At 41.3% G+C, this 19,577-nt stretch overlaps 1 long non-coding RNA gene across 2 annotated transcripts; it reads right to left on the reverse strand.

The window, feature by feature from the left end:
* Positions 1 to 199: 199 nt before the first annotated feature.
* LOC139584956 (uncharacterized) lies at positions 200 to 18,728 on the reverse strand. 2 transcript variants are annotated; one of them, XR_011676888.1, is made up of 3 exons: positions 13,052 to 18,728; positions 12,723 to 12,807; positions 200 to 4,551 (listed from the first exon to the last, which is right to left on the reverse strand). It is a non-coding gene; the product is annotated as an uncharacterized lncRNA (long non-coding RNA). The 2 variants fall into 2 exon arrangements; XR_011676887.1 differs by lacking the exon at positions 200 to 4,551 and having other exon boundaries at positions 7,463 to 12,807.
* Between the last annotated feature and the right edge of the window lie 849 nt (positions 18,729 to 19,577).

Consider the following 19,577-nt stretch of genomic DNA (forward strand, 5'->3'; position numbering starts at 1 on the left):
CCTCACCTTCTCATTGCAACATACAGTGATGTTCTCTGTCCTGGGCAGCACCAGTTCATCCAGGCACTTTAATAAAGTGATTTATTCACATGAATGCTCAAACAAAGTGGGGCTGTGGCACTGGAAATGTGCCGCAGCAGAACACGCTAGAGGGAGAGGAACGATCAGTCACATCAAGATCCCTTTATGCTGTGCTGGCAGTATAAGGCATTTAATAACAAAGAAATGCAGCCCCTGTAGCCCTCCCTGGGCATGTGCCTGGCAGGGTGCAGATGGCAGATTTGTGTGGTATGAGGCCAGCTGTAGGATTTTGGCTGTGTTCCTCTGTCCTCTGCTGTCGTGCAATGCCTATTGGAGACCCCTAGGAGGATGGTGTAAACAGGCATGGTGTGGATGAGGATAAGTCCCTAATATGAAAGCTAAGTACATACCACAGAAATCTCCACTGGGCTAGGCAAATGCCTGGTAAGAATTACTGGTATTATATTACTTATTTATTTATATCAAAACATTTTTTTCCTTTACTTAAAACTCATTATTGGGTCTTATAAGAAAATACAGTCACAGACTACCATGAGCCCCTAATTCTCCTCTCTCTTTCTTTTTATTTGCTTGTAATGTCCAATTGTTTTCTCTTATCATAAATTAGTCATGCACTCCCTCCTGGTGGAATGGTTGCTTATATGCTTGTGTAGCTCTTAACATAATAGGACATCTGGGTGTTGGTTGAATAATACAAATAATCAGACACAACACTTTTACAACATGTTTATTTTGGCAATGCTGATATCCTTTGTCTGATTAATGCTGACATTTGATAACTGAGCTGTATTTGCACAAATAATTATGAAAAGTAGATGCTAAGCCTGACTACTTAGATTAGCTATCACACATCTTACAAAGCATAAGACAGTTTTTGGCAGTGCAGGACTGCCTAAATTCTTTTCTTGGGCTGAGGCACGGGAGAGTTTACAATTACTTAGAGAAGATGTGAAGAGGCTCAGTCTAAATGTAAATTTGCCCCTCAGCCAGCCCAGCTTACAGTAGCCTAAGTCTAAGCTGTTATTTTCTCCTATTTCAAATCCCTATTTGAGATCTTCTTCAATGACACCACAAGAGCAGCCAACTTCTAATGGCCAGGCTCAGAGTTATGAGGGAGCACTGGTGTTTACAGAGTTAATCAAAATACTAAATGAAGACACAAAAGCATCCATACAGGCCATATGTATGGATAACCCAGCATAAATCTGGTTGAGTGTATTATTATTCCCCCTTTATATGTTGCAGATCATGAGCTGTAATTTCTTTGTGGCTACATTGTGCTCTGTGATTATACCATCCCAGAGGAATCCTAATCAGGGCCAGCAGGTGTTACAGTGACATATTAACAACAGCAATGAGGCATAGCTTCAACAGAAAAATGCGTGACATTTTCAAGTTCACAAATTCACAAATCTTTTTTTTTTTTTTTTTTGCAAGCTCTCCCTCAACTGCTCTCTCTCCCTGAGGGATTGATTCAAAGCCCCAAAGACCTTTTTTTAAAGATTTATTCCTGCTCCCAGGAGTCTAGATTGTCACTTCTTGCTCTTTATTTGTACAAAACCTGATTATAAGAGGTCTCAGTTTTTCACTGGAGCTTCTGTGCTACAGCAATGATATTACTAATTGCTATAACTCAATCGGGGAATGGGAATAATTACATGGCTCCTGTAAGGGACATTAGCAGTAGAAGAAGAGCATGAGGAGATGTTAGATCATCCAAAACTGTCATCCCCCAAAACCCATTCAGTCAATCTCACAGTCTCCTAACTCCATTGGTAAACTTCATTTTGGCCATAAAACTCCATGGATGACCAGAGCTTTTTCCTTGTCCATGCCTGCTCATTCAGAGGCAGCAATGGAGCCCCTGGGCACTGTGCAGTTATCACCAATGCTTTCTAAAGGGATTTTTGGGGTCCACACAAAACACAGAGGCAATCAGCTTGGATGAGAGAACAGCAGCACCTCACCTTTTGCAGAGGTGGCCATGTGTCAGGGCAGCAAGGGAGAAGTCTGACTTTGAAGCTTCCTCAGGCTGCAGGGATTAAAGACCAAACCCTTAAACACCAAGGGGCTGACAGGGCTCGCTGGCTGCTGTCAGTAATTCCTGCTGGTGCTGAGCCTTTGTGTGTGCATGTGAGAAACATCCTGGGATCCGGCTGGGAAGCAAACATGGCTCTTGCACCCTTGCTGGAGAGGAGCTTGTGCTTCCCTCTGCAAGCAGCAAGTGGTTCCCATGAGTGAAGCCATCCTTACTCTTCCCAAACAAGGATCTACCTCCTCTCCCAGTTCCTCCAGCTCTGGGTTAGTCACTGCTGCCCAGGCTGAAATCTACAACTCTGTTACAGGTGGGTGTTCCCAAGTGTGCACTGTTCCTCTCTCAATATCCAAGGAAATGTCAAAGAGCCAGAATGTGAAGTCCTTTATGTTCAGCACAACAAAGGCAGAGTTTTTCCAGTCTGGTGCCTGCTTGAGAGTCACAAAGTTCATGCTGAGGACTGACTTTATCTATTACCCACTGTCCTGTCTCTGCTGAGTACAGCCAGTGTCATTTCCAGTGGGAAAGTAACCTCCAAATTTATATATCATGCTATTGTACCAAGGAGCATACACCCTGCTGTTAGAGTGATCACCTCTTTTAGGAGTAAACAAAGAAAATGTGGTTTCCAGTATTAAAAAAAATTTGTACTTTTTCTCCTTACAAACCACCTGTGATATCAATAAACACCCACGTGAAAAGTTTATCATCTGCTTCCCATTGTGAGCACAAGTACTTGGGATCTGCTATTGTCTGTAGCACACCACTGTGTGCCACTCATTTTCCAGCTCCCTAACTTCCAAAGGATCACTTATGTTTGATGAGATGCAACAGGGAGAGGCCAAATAAGTCAAGAATCATTGAGAATCAAAGGCTGTCACTAATCATAGGCACCAGAAGAGGAACAGCTCATTTTGGTCTTCCTCCTTAGAGAGCGTAGAGCTGGCACAGAAAGGTAGCATTAATTTATCAGGTGTTCAATGAGGAAAAAGAAAGATGGGTCATATCCTTGTTACATACTGAAGATGGATGCTTTTCACAGTTTCTGGTTATTGAAATTGATATACATTACTGGATACACTGTTTTTGAGATGCAGTCTGATAGAATCTCAGCACCAGAGACATTTCACAGAATTATGAGGCATTTTAAAAGCTGAGGAGCCAGACTAATAAGATGCCTGTTGGTTGGCAGTATTAGATTGGATATCCTGCAAGGAAAGTGTCGCCTTACACTGAGCAAAACATCTTAGAATATTACAAATTATCCATTTCTAATGGTAAAGTTGGCCAAAGAAAGCTACAGAAAATATAATTCTGCACACATATATACCTCTAATAAGTAACCAATACCCCAATATAGCAAACATTCAGTAGGATCAACTTCCTAGATATATCTGTGCCAAATTTAGCAATTAGAGTCAGTATTTTTCCACAGTGCTTCATTTCGACTGTATTATTTTCTACCCTTAGCACCTCTTCAACAAGTTTTTCTGACCGTGACTAAGGAGGCTGTTCCCAGAAGAAAACAACCCCCAAATTTTCATTCATTTGCACTTCAATTCCTCTTAAGATGCATGGGCAGACATACTGTATTTTTTGTTTTTACCCCTTTTCAGTAATTTCTATAGATCTACCTCCATTTTATCCCAAACATTTAGGACCTCTGGCTTTAGTGCCAGTTCCCTTCAAAGCTGTAGCCATTTGATTTAAGACTGTTTTTTGAGACAGCTGCTCCTTAGTTTTTTTTCCCTGTCTCTGAAAATCCCAAACAATTGCTTCTTACAAATACTCTGACTGTGATGGTTTAGGAGTTCCTTTGTCCTCAGTGCATCTGCTCTTCTCTTAGGTTTCAGAAAAGCTGATTGCCAAAGTCTACTTCACAATTCCTGTGTTTCCACATGGAATTTCCTCTCCAATGCTCCCATCCAAATCTGGGGCATGTCATTGCTTTCCCACATGACACACAGGCTCTCAGTTTTGCAGCACCTTTGAGGCAAGCACACAAGTTAGATCCTGCAGTTTAGACTCAGCTGAGAAGGCTCTACCATGAGTTGAGGAATCAGGGATTTTTAAGGAACATGCAAACAGCATTTAAGAACCAAAATTAAAGGCTCAGAAGAAGCAGAGTCAATGAGCAGGAATGCATTATTCTGACTTAAAGAGAAGTATTAGCAAGTAAGACTGATTTCCATTCACTGGAGGAATGTTTGGAAGACGGACCATTGATTGTGAGAAACATAGAAGAATACAGTACCTACAACCTCAGCACAATATAACTCACCAAGAATGGTATTAGGGGTTTGGGGTTGATATTCTTTTAGTATGTAAGTAGTTCACTATAATTTTTGAATTTAAATACTCTAGCACCTCCTATTCAGAAGTCAAAGAAGCAGCTTTGCTTACTTTCTTGTCTTGTACAGTATTACAGCTTGTTTCTTATCAGCAGCGGAATAGAGAATGGTGTTTCCCTTCACCTGTAACAGAAGGTTCAACAATAAAGATGTTCACTACATCAGGGAGTTGATATTCACAGAAAAATATTTTTAGATCAGCAGATACTTGTAGCACATCGAAGAGGTATCCTTAGCACTGAATTATTAGAATTTCAAGAAAGGCTAAAAACTTTGACATGTATCTTTAAAACACTTTAGGGGTTTTCTTTTTTGAAGCTAGATGAAAGCAGTTCTTTATTGCACAGGTGAGGCATTTAAATGCATTTAACATCACAAGGCTGGTCAGTGCTAGCATCATGCTGTCACCTAACAATTTTAAATAAAGATTAGCAGAGCTGTAATTTCATTGCCAGGTAAGAAGTTGCCAGAGATATTTCTTCCCTCAGAAACTGGAGTACTGTTGCAGTGTGACGCCATTTCCTGTTTCACCTATCCCAACCCCCCAGGTGTGCCAACCTCTCCTTTCCTCTCCCCCTTTGCCGTCCTGCTGAGAGCTGTCCATCAATCTTAACATTCCAGCAGGGTCGTGGTGTGGTTGGCAGAAGTTCAAAAGATGCCCCTCAGGTCCGGGCTCATTGGCCTGTCCAAGTGTCTTTATCCCTTGAGCCTTCCCCTCCTCCCACCTGGTTGCTGCCTCACCTGTCCCTTCCCCTCCCCCTGTCCCTTAAAAGGAGACGGGACCATGCGGTCAATATTCCCTTGGGAGCTGCTACAAGATTCAGAGGTCTGTCATCCTGGAATAAAACTCTGGATTAAAACTCTATGATAGAATCTTCTCCTTTTTCTCTTCACTGTCGCCTGAACCTTTTCCACCAGAGGTAAACTGAGTTCCTACTTTGCCTGGATTTGTTCCGAGTGCCCAGCTGCAGCACCCAGCTGGCCAAAGCCATCTCTGAGGTGAAACACCACAGCTGCAGCCTTTGGTCCAGCAGCAAGGGTCAGACAGGGCCAGGCACGTCCCACCCGGTAATATTGGGATTAACATTCCATAGAGTACAGACTCCAAGCTTTTATACAAGATAAGATAACTAGAAAACTTTTCTTCTTCCTTGTTTTTCCTGCCGTGTCAAGAAACTTCAACTCCATTCAGAGCTCGACTCTACAACCTGAATTGCAGTAAATCAAATAGTTATCAGGTTGTGTCTTATTCTTTATAAAACACCATCATTTCTGATACTAAAATGCACTTAAATGCCTCAGCTGTGCAATAATTAGTCCAATAGTCATATGAATATCTTTTTACATTAAAGAAAAGATAACCTAAAACCTTTGTTTATTGGATATGTGTCTTGGTCTGGGAGTGATTACAAGTTCACACTGCTGTTCTTACACTGATGCTGCAGCTTCCTAAATTAATTTTATCCTGACCCTTGCTCAGAGCAGGCACTTGTTGGAGGGATGCCACAGCAGTGGGTGTCCCAGGAGAGTTGCTTACATCTGACCCCAGCCCCTCAGCCCTGTGCTGAGAGGAGACAGGACCTAGGTTTGGTTTTCCAGCCTTTCTCCCATCTGTGCAGCTGTGGGCTTGGCTGTCTGTCCCAAGGGCTCCTGTTCTCCATCCCCAGGGAGGGGCTGGGAGCTGCGTGGTTTGGAGCGTGGGCTGGAGCCCTGCACGTGCTGCCTCTGCTGCTCGTTTCCCTGGAGAAAGCTAAATCCACTGACTATGGCAGCACAGCTTGTGACTGCTTGGGTAAGACTAGATTAAGCCCAGAGGAAAAAAAAGAGTAGGAAGATATGCCTTCCAAAAGGGGATGTCAGCACAGAAGTGAAATCACAAACCAGCTGCCGCTCTGTGTGAGTGCGGAAGATGATTCAGCATTGGATGCAGCACAGACATTAATTAAAAATAATAAAATGAAGCCATTCCATAGTAAATCTAAGAGTCTTCTAAACACCAAGAGCTTATGAAGTGCACAATAAACCATTTAGTTAAAAATTTTCTGAAGAGATTTGATAAAATCTGGCTTTGGAGGTTCTTGACGGTTCGTCTTGTAATGAGCTAACAATTTGCTGCAATGTGGAAAATATGTAGGGATGGCTGAGAAAAGATGAAAAGCTGTTAATCATTAAACTTGACAGGGAATATCACAATATAATTGGCATTTTCAACCTGTTTATTAGCAGTTTAGAAAAGAAAGGGAACATCTTCATTCACCAAATTTGCTCATAGCAAAACACTATTCTGGTGGCTCAAGACTGTGACAGACTCTAGGAAAACCTTAATTAAATTACATAATAGAAAATTTTATGGTAAACTAAATTTAGCCCCATGCAAGACTGGGAACTTGACATGAGCAAATAACTCTTTCTACAATGTATTCAGCATATATAGCTTTCATATGTGTTTGAGAAATGCTGAAGACATTTATGTGAATATGATAAAGAGAGGTTTCCAGAAGTTTAGAATTCACTGAATTGAGTGACGTGAAAAAGAAATTACATTAGAGTTGAAAATGTGACAGTTGAACACAAAATGGGGGATGAGCTTTTCTTCACCAGTTTTGTATAAGAGGGAATTCTACAGGATTTTTAAAATATAAGAAAAAACACATACCCTGCATCATAGCTTATCAGCAATAAGAAAAACTAAGCTAACAAATATAAAATTAAGTTTAGGATAACAACAGGAGTAAATACAGAATGGAGGAGAAAAATCGTATTTTGAAGGAAAATGATAGAAGGTCAGTAGAGAAGCTCAGAGAGTTTGTAGACCCAAAATGATCAGTTGATTATCACAGGAACATCTTTAATGTTTTCTCTTTATTAGGACAGTCAAGAAATATTTAAGTAGTTAAAAACTTAACTTTAGTTTGCTTTGAAAAGGATTTACTCTGGGGGTTAAAAGTAAGAAATGTGTTGGTCAACATTATTTGAACCCCCAGCCAGTTGGCATTGTAGCTGTGTGTGCTGAGAAAAACTCAGAGATGAGAACTGGATTAACTTTTCATCATTTTATGAAGATCTGCTTTGGCACACCTTACAGATAACTAGCATCAGATTGTAAGTTACACTGCACACCCAGAATTCTTCAAATTTATCATCATCACACAGCAAAATGGAAAATTTGGGGGGAAAGGAGACAAAATATGGATGAGGAGAAAAAGAAAAGCAAGGTTACAATAAAATCACCTTCCAACCAATTACCTTCCTACCATAATAAAATGTCCTAGGTTTAGGACATACTTCCTGTTACAGTATATTTGGAAAACTATCCCAGTGCAGCTTGGCAATGACTTGTACCTCCCTCTCTTCCACGTGTCACACACCCTTTCCAAGTGGATGAAGAATATGGAGGGTAGGGAGGAGAAAGGGACTGGTGGAGGCTCCATGAGACACGGGCTGTGTACAACACCTGCTGGCTGTGCCTCCTTCCAACAAATCCACCCCACACACCACAGACCTTCCTTGCAGGAGGATGTCCCTCTGTTTCCTGGGTTCAGTCATGCAGAAGCCTTTCACCCCTCCAAGGGGGAGCAGCTTTGTTCTGAGGAGTCTCAGCATAACGTAGCAATTCATGAGGAATACGGCAGTGCAATTCCATTTCAACAACAATGAGTTTATGTTTGTGCCACCTCTCATTTTTAATTCATGAATACATTAATTTTGTATCATTTGCATCATAACTAGAACCTTTCCTGCAAAGGAACACTAAGGATTCATTATTTTAATCTTTTTTTCCCTGATATTCTGCTTTGCTCTTAGGCACCTGTTCTACATGAATCAATATTACTTTTCCCAAAAAACAGGCATGTGGGATTTATTCAGGCAAAGTGCTGGTATTAAAACTGGGACAATTCCCTTTAGCAATAAACAGTGAAGAATAATGTAAAACATTATGGTATGACAGCCATCACCTGAGCGAAGAATACACACCTGACTCATCCTTTTTGCTGTCTGTCAACAGCAATTCATCTGGATGTGGCAGTGCCTCTGTAAGCCACACAACAGGATGCCTTCTCATTTCTTTTGGACTTTTGTACTAAAATTCTGTTTTCTCCACATTCCAGAGATGTTTATCTGTTTTTATAAAACCCCTGTTCTTCACTGAAGGCCAAGAAGGATTTGCAATACCTATTAAACTGCCAATTGTTGCTGATTATTTTTAAGTTTATCACATTTTGTAACTTTAAAGCTCCCTTTAGTTGCTTTAATTTTGCGGTCAGTACACCATCCTTTTTCCATTCAAGACAGGAGTTCACTATCTCAGGAGGCAAAGCCATGCACAATTTTAACAGACTCCTGAAGAGATGAAAAAGTTATCAATGGATCCTGTGGTCTAGATGAATACCTATTGTGCTGAAGTGACTGTATGAAACACAAAAAGAGGATAAAAAGCGAGGTTCACTTTTGGCATTTGGATTCTCTTCCTTTACTACACTTTCCCTGAAGCACGTCCCTGCCTTTGTTTATCTCCATCTTCTGCTTTCTCTTCTCTTTCAACCCCTGCCCATTCAGAGTATTAGAATCCCCTTTGTCCTTTGGGCCACATTACTCCTCTCATCAAAGCCTTGTTGCCTGCAGCATAATTTTAAAGGTCTTATCCTCCCATCTTCATGGGGCTGCCCGTGCTTCATGCTTTTTTCCAAGCATAAAATATAATCAGGGTAAGAAAGATGCCCGAGGCTTGAAGAGTTTGAAACCATTGTGTTTAAGTCTGGCAGTAGGTCAAGGCAGAGATGCAGCTGCAGAGCTGCATTTTGGTGGTTTTTTTATGTCTCATCTGTAGTAGAGGTGAGCTGTGCAAACTACCTGTTGAAACCTTTGTGTGATGGAAAATCAGAGTGCCAGTAAATACACCATCAAAAAGAGAACAGGGAAGGAGAGGGAGAAAGATAAAAGCTGCTCAGTGAACTCATTACCTCACTATGGGATGAAAGGTGACCAGGAAAACCAAGTCATGGGTACTTGGCAGTGCTTTCCTGCCTCACCACCTCAAGAGCAAGTAACACCCATCTACTGCAGGAACAGCAGTCACAGCCTTTCACGATGGATATAAAATATGGCTTCAATTTATCTTTTTCTTTCCTCTCCAAAATGACACATTTATGGTGTTTATCCCTGAAGAACTTTCAAGAATATGTGCCAATTAATATGCATATTTGAAATTTTACATTGTATTCAATGAAGAATATAACCCAAGCAAAACTATCAAATATAAGGTTAAGAATTGAAATCTATATTGTTAACTCAAGGCTACCACGCAGTAAAGAGCAAAGTCTTTTAAAGAATACCATACAATGCATTACAGATTTAAGCTTTTCAAAGCAGGATATGCAGGATTAGGGCTACATTTAAATCCAAACATGATAAAAAGGAAAAACCAAATAGGCAAAACAGGACTACTTTACAGTGTTACATAAGAACTCACATAGGAAAGTAATTCAACCCCTGATTCTGTTTTGTAATGACACCAGGAGGAAAAACAATATTTAAAAACACGAATCCTTTTTTTTTTTTAATTTGTCCTTATCTGATCTGATACCATAAATATCAAAATACTTTAATCCAAACTGTATGGCTGTTGCCATCACAGCACAGAGCTCATTTTGTTAGTGAGACTCAGTCCTGTATTTTCTGTTTCAGCACATATCAGTGTCTCTTCAGTACCAGCTCAGCTCTGACATTTTGGGAGTTTGTGGCCACTGAAATACTCAGCTTCGTGACGCTTTTCAAATAACCACAGCATTATCTACACTATGTTCTATTTTCAAGCTTGTGACAGATATTCTCAGCACTGACTCAGTCTTGAAGTCCCTCGCATTTTCAGGAAAAAAGGCTAAGATTACACTATCCTTTGGGACTATGTATACTGCCTACATAATATACATCTATTTTTTAAGCAGCTTAGTGTAGGAACCATGTATTATATAAAGTTGAGTGCATAGCCAATGCCCTTATTTAGTAATAACCTACGCTTCCACTCCTTCTGACTGCAGTGCCTGGTGGCAGACTGGGATTTGTTTGTGAGGAGATGAGTCCTAGCACAATAACATCTACTAAAATGCACTTGTTATTCCTGCCTTTCTCATTCAAAGACAAGACGGCAAGCAGCCAGCGGCGTAACCTCCTCGGTAATTGATATGCGTAAGAGGCTCCTACATCCTACCCATGCCATTCCAGCTTCTTCCTCCCCAGGAAGAAATGCTGGGATGGAGACAGCAGCCTTGTCCTCAGGAGGGTACCACTGCTCCCCTCCTTCCCTTTCTCCCTCACACTCTCCCCTGGGCTCTCAGAGAAATATGTTGCTTTTGAAACTCATGTGCCAGGATATTATTCAAAGATTTACGGTTCCCGATTCTTGCTACAGTCTGCTTTTGCCGCTTTGTTTACTTGGCAGGGTGAGGGAGGGAGGAGGGAACTGGATTAGCCTCAAAACCCCACAACAAAAGGCAGAAAAGCGCTGCTTTAGGCATTTAATAATCTGCATTTCTAGAGAATTACTGAATATGCCGGAATTATCTCTTGTAAATCTAGTGTATTTTAAAAGAGTTATTCATAGCACTTAAGAAACACTTCACATCAAAATAGATTTGAAATCAACAGGAGTTTTGCTCTGATCTGGTAACCACTGTCACATATGATAAGAAAAGAGCAAAACAAAATGTTCTGGTTTTACTTACTTTACCTTTAGAAGCATAAACATTACATTGATATAAATAATCAGAACCACTGGGATCCGAGCACTGGGAAAAACAAAGGCAAGCAATTCTGGTTTTAGGTCAAGTGAAAAATTTTCTTCCCATTTGTAAAGACCTTTACAGCTGAGAGGGGACTACAGTATTTCCCTGAGCATCCTGTGGGGAGAGGACTGGAGAATTGGTTTTGTTGACTTTTTTTTTTTAGGAGTGGAAGAAAGCTACCTAGTCGTTGCTCATGGTATTGGACAGATATCATGCAGTGGCTCAAAACACTAATTTGCTTAATTGCATTAGTCCACTCCCCTCCTGTTATGGGAATTCAAGCTTCAATGGCAAATTCAACCTTCTAATGAGATTATGGTGCCGTTCCCAATATGAGGCTGTGGGGTAGCAAAGGAGCCACGTGTTTCTGCAGTGACTGGCTGAGTGGTTAACCCTGGTAAGATGGGGTGGAGGGGAGAATCAGCCTGAGTGACAGCATTGCATCCTTTAAACTTCAGTTCATGGCTGAGCAAAGCAGAAATACTGCCAAGCAATGACCATAGGGAAATTACCCTTGTTTTAATCTTTGTCTCCTCCAGCTGATGTCAGTAGAAGGGGACAAGACAAAGGACCTCAAGCTGTGGTAAAGATCATTAAAACAGAAGAACATAAAGCCATGGACATGCCTGTGCCATCTATTAAATATTAATATCAGTTGAATGCAGATCTTTTTCTTTATTATGCTGTTTGATACTATCATTATTAATATACCGTTAATCCATTTCATGTAGTTTTACTCCTTTTTTAAGCTCCTTTGTAACAAAGGTGCCTTTTAGTCTGCTCCACCAGCTAATCAGATTGCTTTCCCTTCATTACTCACATTGAGCTTTTAAAGCCTGAAGCCTAAGCTAACTGGAATATATGGTCACGATTTAAGTAATGTGGAAAAGCTGAAGCTGTGCCAGCAACACAGCACATAGCTACTTTTTATTGCCTTCATATTAAGAGCAGGTGAGACGCTTTTGAATCAGGGACTGTTCAATCAAAAACATGCCCAGTTACTGTACGGGAGTATAACAGTGTGAGAAATGAATTTGTAAAGAATTCTCATATCTGTAAAGAATAACAGATGTGTTTATCACTCACATATTTCAGTGGAAACAACTAATAGCCTTTTTGCCATTTATCCAATAAATTTTGTGAAGACAAATGCAGGGCAATGTTAAAAAGATCAAGTCTGTGAATGGAGAACAACAATAATTTTTTGGGAGTATATTATTTTTTCCGAAGGCAAAGATATTTCTGTCAGAGGACAATGCTGCCCACATGCAATTAAGGAGTCTATAACCCACACACATGGATCCCCAGAGCCCAGATAAGTTCATGGCAGTGCAAATCTAGAGAATTTCCACAGTGATCAGTAAAGTTAAGCTGTTGTCAAAAACACCCACAAAGGCAGAATTGTTACCTCTTTCCCCAAGCCTGTGTGTGTGAGAGAAGATTGGAAGCGTGGGCAAGGCTGAATGAAGGGATTCAAGGGCTAGATGAATTCAAAAGTGATAAAAAACTTACACTGACCAACAAGCACCACTGGAGCGTGATTTGCCTCTCTGGTATGTGGCTGCTGCCCGGGAGCCTGGTGTTGGGGAACTGCAACCTGGTGCAAGGGCAAGAAGAAAAGGAGATACCATTACTACATGACACCACCAGCAGCAACTCCTAATTCCTCTGTGCTCTAATTTAGTACAACTGAGAGTGTCATCAATTGCTGAAATCTTTTCACTATTTTTAAACCTCAGGGACCAAATGGAAATCACATTTTAAAGATGGAAACTTAATTAGGGTTTTTGAGTAGTCATTTACCAAAGGAGAAGCGACAAGGGCAGCTCTACATTCCTTACCTCTCCTCTGGGAAGCTTTCTGATGTCTGCTGCCGATCCACGCCGTGTTCTTTTTATTGTGGATTTGTCTGTGATGGCTCCCGGCAGATCAGTTTGATGTAGCTGGTCATCAGGGTTAAAATGGAAGAATCAATAAGTTTCTCAGTTTGCGTTTTTTGTTTTCCTCAGCACTTTTAGGAAAGCCTGTAATTCTCATAATCACATCCTGACCTTGATTCCCAAGATCATCTATTTTTGAAGATACCTACACTGTAATCAAAGCTGCCATTACGGCATTGCTAGTTACACGTGTAACTGCTTTCATCTAGCTAGACTCAGATTAAAGGTTCCTGCAACATTTAGGCTGCTGAAGCCAATGGCAAGAAGGCTGTTGCAGCTGTGGAGCCCTTACAGCCCCACAGCTGATGCTGGGCATCCACTTGTGAGGACCAAGAGCTTAGTGGCCCTTCCCATGACAGCTCCTGCCTCTATGGCTCTGCTGGAGTCACACTTTTGCCCCCAAGAAAAACCTTGTTAGCCCCATCATGATCAATTGTCTGCAGTTAGGTCTTTAAAACATGACCTTCTTCAGCCCTTCAACCCAAGTATTTATTAAGTGCGTGGACAATTTTGCTCATTAAGTTCTCACAGCCCATGAGGGGTGAGAGCAGCAGCTACTGTTGTGGCTGTGACACACATTTGCAGCTCCTCCTCTTCATCTCTGGAATTTTTTTCTGAACATTTTTTTGTCTTGGCTTTCTTCAAGTTTCTTTGTTGTTTCCTGTTGAGCTCTAGCGCTCAGGAGAAGCGCTTCTGGTGTATTTCTAAAAGTTCAGCAGGATCAGTAAGTTAGCAGTTTAAGAGGCTGTGAGGTTGGGAGGTAGGCAAGATAATCAGAGTACCTTTATAAGATATTTAACACATAATAAAATACAATCAAATATTTTGCTAAATAAATTAGGAGCCTAATCTCTCTTGGCTTTCCGAACAGTGGCAGAGATGACTCGTTCTGATTCCACTTGGTGGAGGAACCTAATTTAAGCATCCAGATTTAGATGAGTTAGTATATGATGTGATGACTCCTTCCCACTCCTGTTCATTTTTCCACTGCTCACATGGGTAGGAAATTCAGATGTATGCTACGGTTTTTTTTCCAGCCACGTGATGTGACCCCTTATTGTTAATGAGAAGAGATTAACCTTTTGAAATGTGAGGATGAAATTACATTCTTTTTCAGGACTAGAGCCACAAGCTAACATAATAATGTAGAGCCTAGGAAAGAGATACAGAGACACCCAAATCTCAGACCTGAAATTTGTTCCTATAATGAGAAAAACAGAGCACTTATTAAATGGACATTTAAAGAGGCTCAGGATCACAATCTCAATAAATTCTGCTTTGGCCAGGAATAAAGAATAGTTAAGAGAGTAAGGATGCAAACCCAGACCTCCACCCACAGTTTCAGTGGGAGAAAAAAAATCATCTTTCAGATGGGTTTTGCCATTGACTAATCCTGCAATAGCAAGAATTTTTATTAGCATTAAGAGGCCTAGGAATTAAAATGATCTCTTAAAATGTAGCCCCAACACTGTCTGGAACTGAATTTTGGGTGTGTAATATGCACTCACAACAGACTTTGGCTGCACTATGTTTTGAACACAGCTGCAAGCACTCATGTAGCTATTCCCTTAGAAACATCCATCTTGGTTATGGAAATATTAGGAAATATGGTTCTGGAAGTCCCTAGAAAATAACTACTAGTCCTTATGAGAGATCACTCTCATCTGACCAGAAGAACTGTGGAATATAGGCAATATTATGTGGAAATTAGCAAAAAAGGGGTATGGAGGCAAAGAAGTACCAGGATATACCTTTGTTAGGCTGCATTACCATAAAATATAAACAAATGTCAGAAAGTGCTCTCATGATTCCAGTGCATAATTTGAGGCATTTCTAAGTTACAGCTCTGCCAGAGGCAAGGGGTCAGGGACACTGCCCTTCTCAATGCCAGCAACATTTTCAGACTACCTGACATATGCTTAGGTGCTTGTGTATCCACAGGGGAGGAAGAAAAGGGTATAATGCAATGGGCATTAAGTAGGTTCATCCAATTGTTGTGGTTTACCCCCAGCTGGCAACTAAGCACCACACAGCCCTCAGCCACTGCCCCCCTACCAGTGGGGTGGGGGAGAGAGGAGGAAGACTCAGACTCATGGGTTGTGATAAAGACAGTTTCATGGGACAGAAAATGAAGAAAATAATAATTATAATATAAAATAATTTGAATATACAAATCAAGTGTTGCACAATGTGCTAGCTCACCCCAACTGGTATCAGTCAATTCCTGAGTGGTATCTCCCAGCCAGCTCCCCCCCAGTTCATATGCAGAGTATGATGCCATATGGTATGGGATATTCCTTGGGTCAACTGGGGTCAGCTGTCCAAGCTTTGTCCCCTCCCAGCTTGTGCCTCTCCAGCCTTCTCACTGTCAGGGCACAAGAAGCTAAAAAGTTCTGTAAATTGCTCAGCAACAATGGGAAACAGCAGTGTGTTTTCAATGTTACTGTCATACTAAATCCAAAACAGAGCATTGTACCAGTTACTAGGGAGAAAATTAACTTTGTCCCAGCTGAAACCAGGACAGAAAATGCAGAAAATACTTACTTATATTAATGCATCTCCCCTTTGGTTCTACTGTCTTGCACATCACTTGGAATGTCATGTCAAATACTGCAACGCTAGAAAAAGAGGTTTTGCTGCTGTAGTTGACATAGTTTTAATAAAAGCTGAGGGCTCAAGTTTTCTGTCCACCAAAAAAGTAGCCTGACATGTTGTATATTTCAGAAACAAAGTACACACAGACCATTTCTAGTTGAAAGATGCTTCCACTCATATGCTAATGATTTTGTTGGCAAGATCTAGACTATGCCTTTAATATTACCAACATTTGTTTCACCTTCTCTCTTCCATTGCAGCCTGTCTTCTTCTTTCTCCCTTCCTTCCTTCCTTCCTTCTTCCCATTCCTTCTAATTCTTCTGCTCCCACTGCAGTAGTGCTCTGGAGGCTCCTGGCAGTCCTGTCCTGTGGGTCCATGTGTGCATGGGACTTTGATGTGACAGCTCCTTGGATCCTGATCCAAGGGTCTGAGCCGTGCTTGCTGGGGGCTGCCGGAGGGGTGCCGGTGTGCCACTTGCACAGGGCTCAGCCAGCTCCCTTCTGACTGGCCAGAGGCTGCTTTGATGGCTCATCAGGGCACACCAGGAGCTCAGCTAGCACTGACAAGGCAGGCACTTCCCCACTAAGTCTGACAGCCTGACAATACAGGTTTAATGCTAAGGAGGACAATTTCCTCATCAATATTTTCTTGACTAGTCTCATGTCTTTTTCCTTTTCTCTTCCACTTTCACTCTCCCATGCAAATCCAATCTACTTGTGACATACTCCCATCCATTTTCCATTTTCATTTTCTCCAAAAATACTCCTGCAATTCTCTTCCCTAAAGTTGCAAGTGGCTGGGCACATGGAGTGGTAGAAGCCTTAAATGGTTCCTGAGCTCCTGAGCCCTCACTAATACAGCTTTGTATGGGGTACAGTGAGATGGAAGGGGACATGAGGAGAGGGGTCAAGGTGCTAGCCATGGCTGAGTCACTTTCTAATGAGGAAATTTTAAGGGAGATCAGAGATGAGGCTGTCCAGATGTGCTATTACAGTGTGCCAGAGGAGGAAGGACACTGGCTCATCTTTGCTGAAGCTCCTCACAGGAGAGTGAGGGGATCCAAGGAAAAAAGGAAAGCATAAGGCACTGAGTGGCCCAAGCAAGGCAGGACAGATCTGACTCCCAGCTGAGTTACTGCCTGGTGTGCAGCACTTGAGACATGAGGTTTGGCTGTCCCACACACCTACCCACATTTGCCTTCTATCTCTTATTCATCTTAATTAGTCTTCTGTTTTGCCACAGAAGGGAGATGTGGACCTTAAAAGGCACACTGCTCTGAGAAAGCCATTACTGCAGCCTAACCTCCTCCTCATCTCATGGAAGAGATCAGACAAGTTAGACTTTCTCTGAAACATACAAAAGAGCTCCATATTAATTCAATAGGAATTCAGTTTCTAGATGGCAGCTGATTAGAACTGGATGACTGATTCAATTAAAGAGCCCTGATGCCTGTTGATCAAACTGATAACTGATGTACTGCAGGGATTGCTTTTTGACCTATCCAGAGATGGGCAGGCACCTGGAAGCAAATGTCTAATTTTAATTTAGACCCCTTCATCAGACAAACCCCTCTTTTTGTTGTTTTGTCTCTCAAACACTGATATTTACTTATGATGCCTACTTAGAGCAAGTTAGTCTTATTACAGAAAAACTGAAGTTGACTTTTTATCACTGGCTAAATTGCATGCTGTGTCCATTAAGAGGAAAAAGAGAAGTTGAACTGTTCAGAATAGCTCTCTTCCATCCCACTCTGAGTTTCATTATCAATGACATTTTCTATTTCAGCAGACACCTAAACTTTCCTTATGAGCTTCCAGCACAGCCAGCACAACCACCACTATTTAAATCTCTCCTACACAAATTTTATCCATAATTTTTCTCTTATGACCCAGGAAGACATAAAACTCAATTTACTCATTAACCTTAGCTTTCTGAAACTGCAATTACTGCCTGGTGCACAGTCAGTAATTGAATTAAAAAGAGGTAGCATGCAAATGCCAGCCAGTGCTAGCTACTGCTAAATAGATAATCCTGCATGCTCACTAAAATTGCATGTGGCACACAGACAGCAGGTAGAAAAGCAGAGCATTAGAAAGGAAAATGCATGAAGTAGCATGTGAAGGGATTAAGAAGATGTAAAAAGACCAGGCTCACAGGAAACCACTCAGTGGGAATAAAAACAACATTATATTAGCTTAGGTTTACGATTACAGCTGTTAGCATGCAGTTATTACTTTTGCATTGAAAAGCATTTTCTGAGTGGATGGTTTCACCACAGAATCAGATCTTTTCTCCCTGCCTTTTGTAATTCAAGATGCTGGTTAGCATTTTATATAGCCTAGTGTCCCCTGCCCCAGCTGTCATGAAAGAGATGAAGACATTACAAGTAAGGACTGGACTAACAGAATGAGATTCAACTTGAAGTGTGCTTGTCTTTCAACATTGTTACTTTCCATTTTTTTCCTCCCATTCAAGCATGAGCGTATCCAGGCTTGCAGACAGCACTTTACCATTTTTCAGCTTGATCTATGTGGAGATGATCCTGGTCTCTTGCAGCTACATTTCATATCTTGTCATGGCCCTGGCAGAAGTATCTCACTGGTTGCCTGAGTGCATTTATCATGAAATCTCATATCCCTCTCACATTTCAAATGTTTTATTTAGCTTCCTGGTTCCAGTCCTAATTTCTTAATTTTTTCCTTCACTGCTGGGAAACACTCCAGGAAGTAAAAAATGCCAGTTAAAAGCTTGACTCACCATGGTTCTGAACCCATACAAGGCATACATACATGAGTGTTTTCATTCAGATCAGGACCATTCCCTCTTGCTGCACTTTGGTTCATGTCACAAAACTGTGCTGGAGAACACAAAGAGGATATCTACCCAAGGAGTCTAAAGCAGAAGCTGATCTTCAGGAGCACAGGTAGCAAATTCCAACTGCTGTTGGCAGCTGCTGCCCAAGGCCAGATTACCAACAAGCCCCAAGCAATCCCTTCCCTAGCAAGGTCCAGCAGCAACTCATTTCAGCAGAACTGCTCATTTTGGATCACATCACTTGTTAAGATTGACATAGCATACATAACATAAACATACACAACCTTCTCCTGTTTTAATTTGGATCTACAGCTATGCATAGAAAACAGCAAGTTATTTTGCTAATCTTTTTGTTGTAAATGATGCCTCTTTAATCTGATGTTTATTACAGTAGTTTTCTGGTTCTCCTCTTTGGCTGAACTTGTCTCTGCCTGACTGGTAACCTTGGTCTAGCTTGCTTAGCTGTAACAACTTTTTTTTTCCTAGTGATCTGACAACTACTGCCCATTCTATGTACTTTTGCTTATTTTAATCACATGATGTAATAGTTTTTGGAGATAAAACAGTGGCAGCTGGTTATTCTACATAGAAAGATGCATTTAGGACTCACACATACAGCAGCCACTACAATTATACAGGAATAACAGTAAGGCCTTCAAGGTGGGAATACTGGATGTGGTCTCGACAAATACAGGCCTGGGTTGACAAGAGGGGGCTTGGAATCACTCTAAGGATGCAAATACTCATCACTGGTAAATTAGAGATAAATACTCACAACTTGGAGCAGGACAAAACTAGTGTTAGGAGCAGGGAGCAGATAGCATTATCCAACACATGTAAAATCCATTGTGTATTGTAAATGCAGACAAAATGCACTTGCAGACCAGTGAAAAAAAGCAAGGTCCATTCAAGTACCAGCAAACATGAAAAGAGCCCCAAGTGGAGCCTACAGTGAGGAAGAAGTTGCCAATATCACATTCCTCTTGGAAAGGAAGAGGAGGAAACCCAGTCATAAAC

Source organism: Agelaius tricolor, unplaced genomic scaffold, assembly GCF_023055355.1.
Source record: "Agelaius tricolor isolate 1412-34295 unplaced genomic scaffold, bAgeTri1.0.p SCAF_2, whole genome shotgun sequence".
Classification (NCBI taxonomy): Eukaryota; Metazoa; Chordata; class Aves; order Passeriformes; family Icteridae; genus Agelaius; species Agelaius tricolor.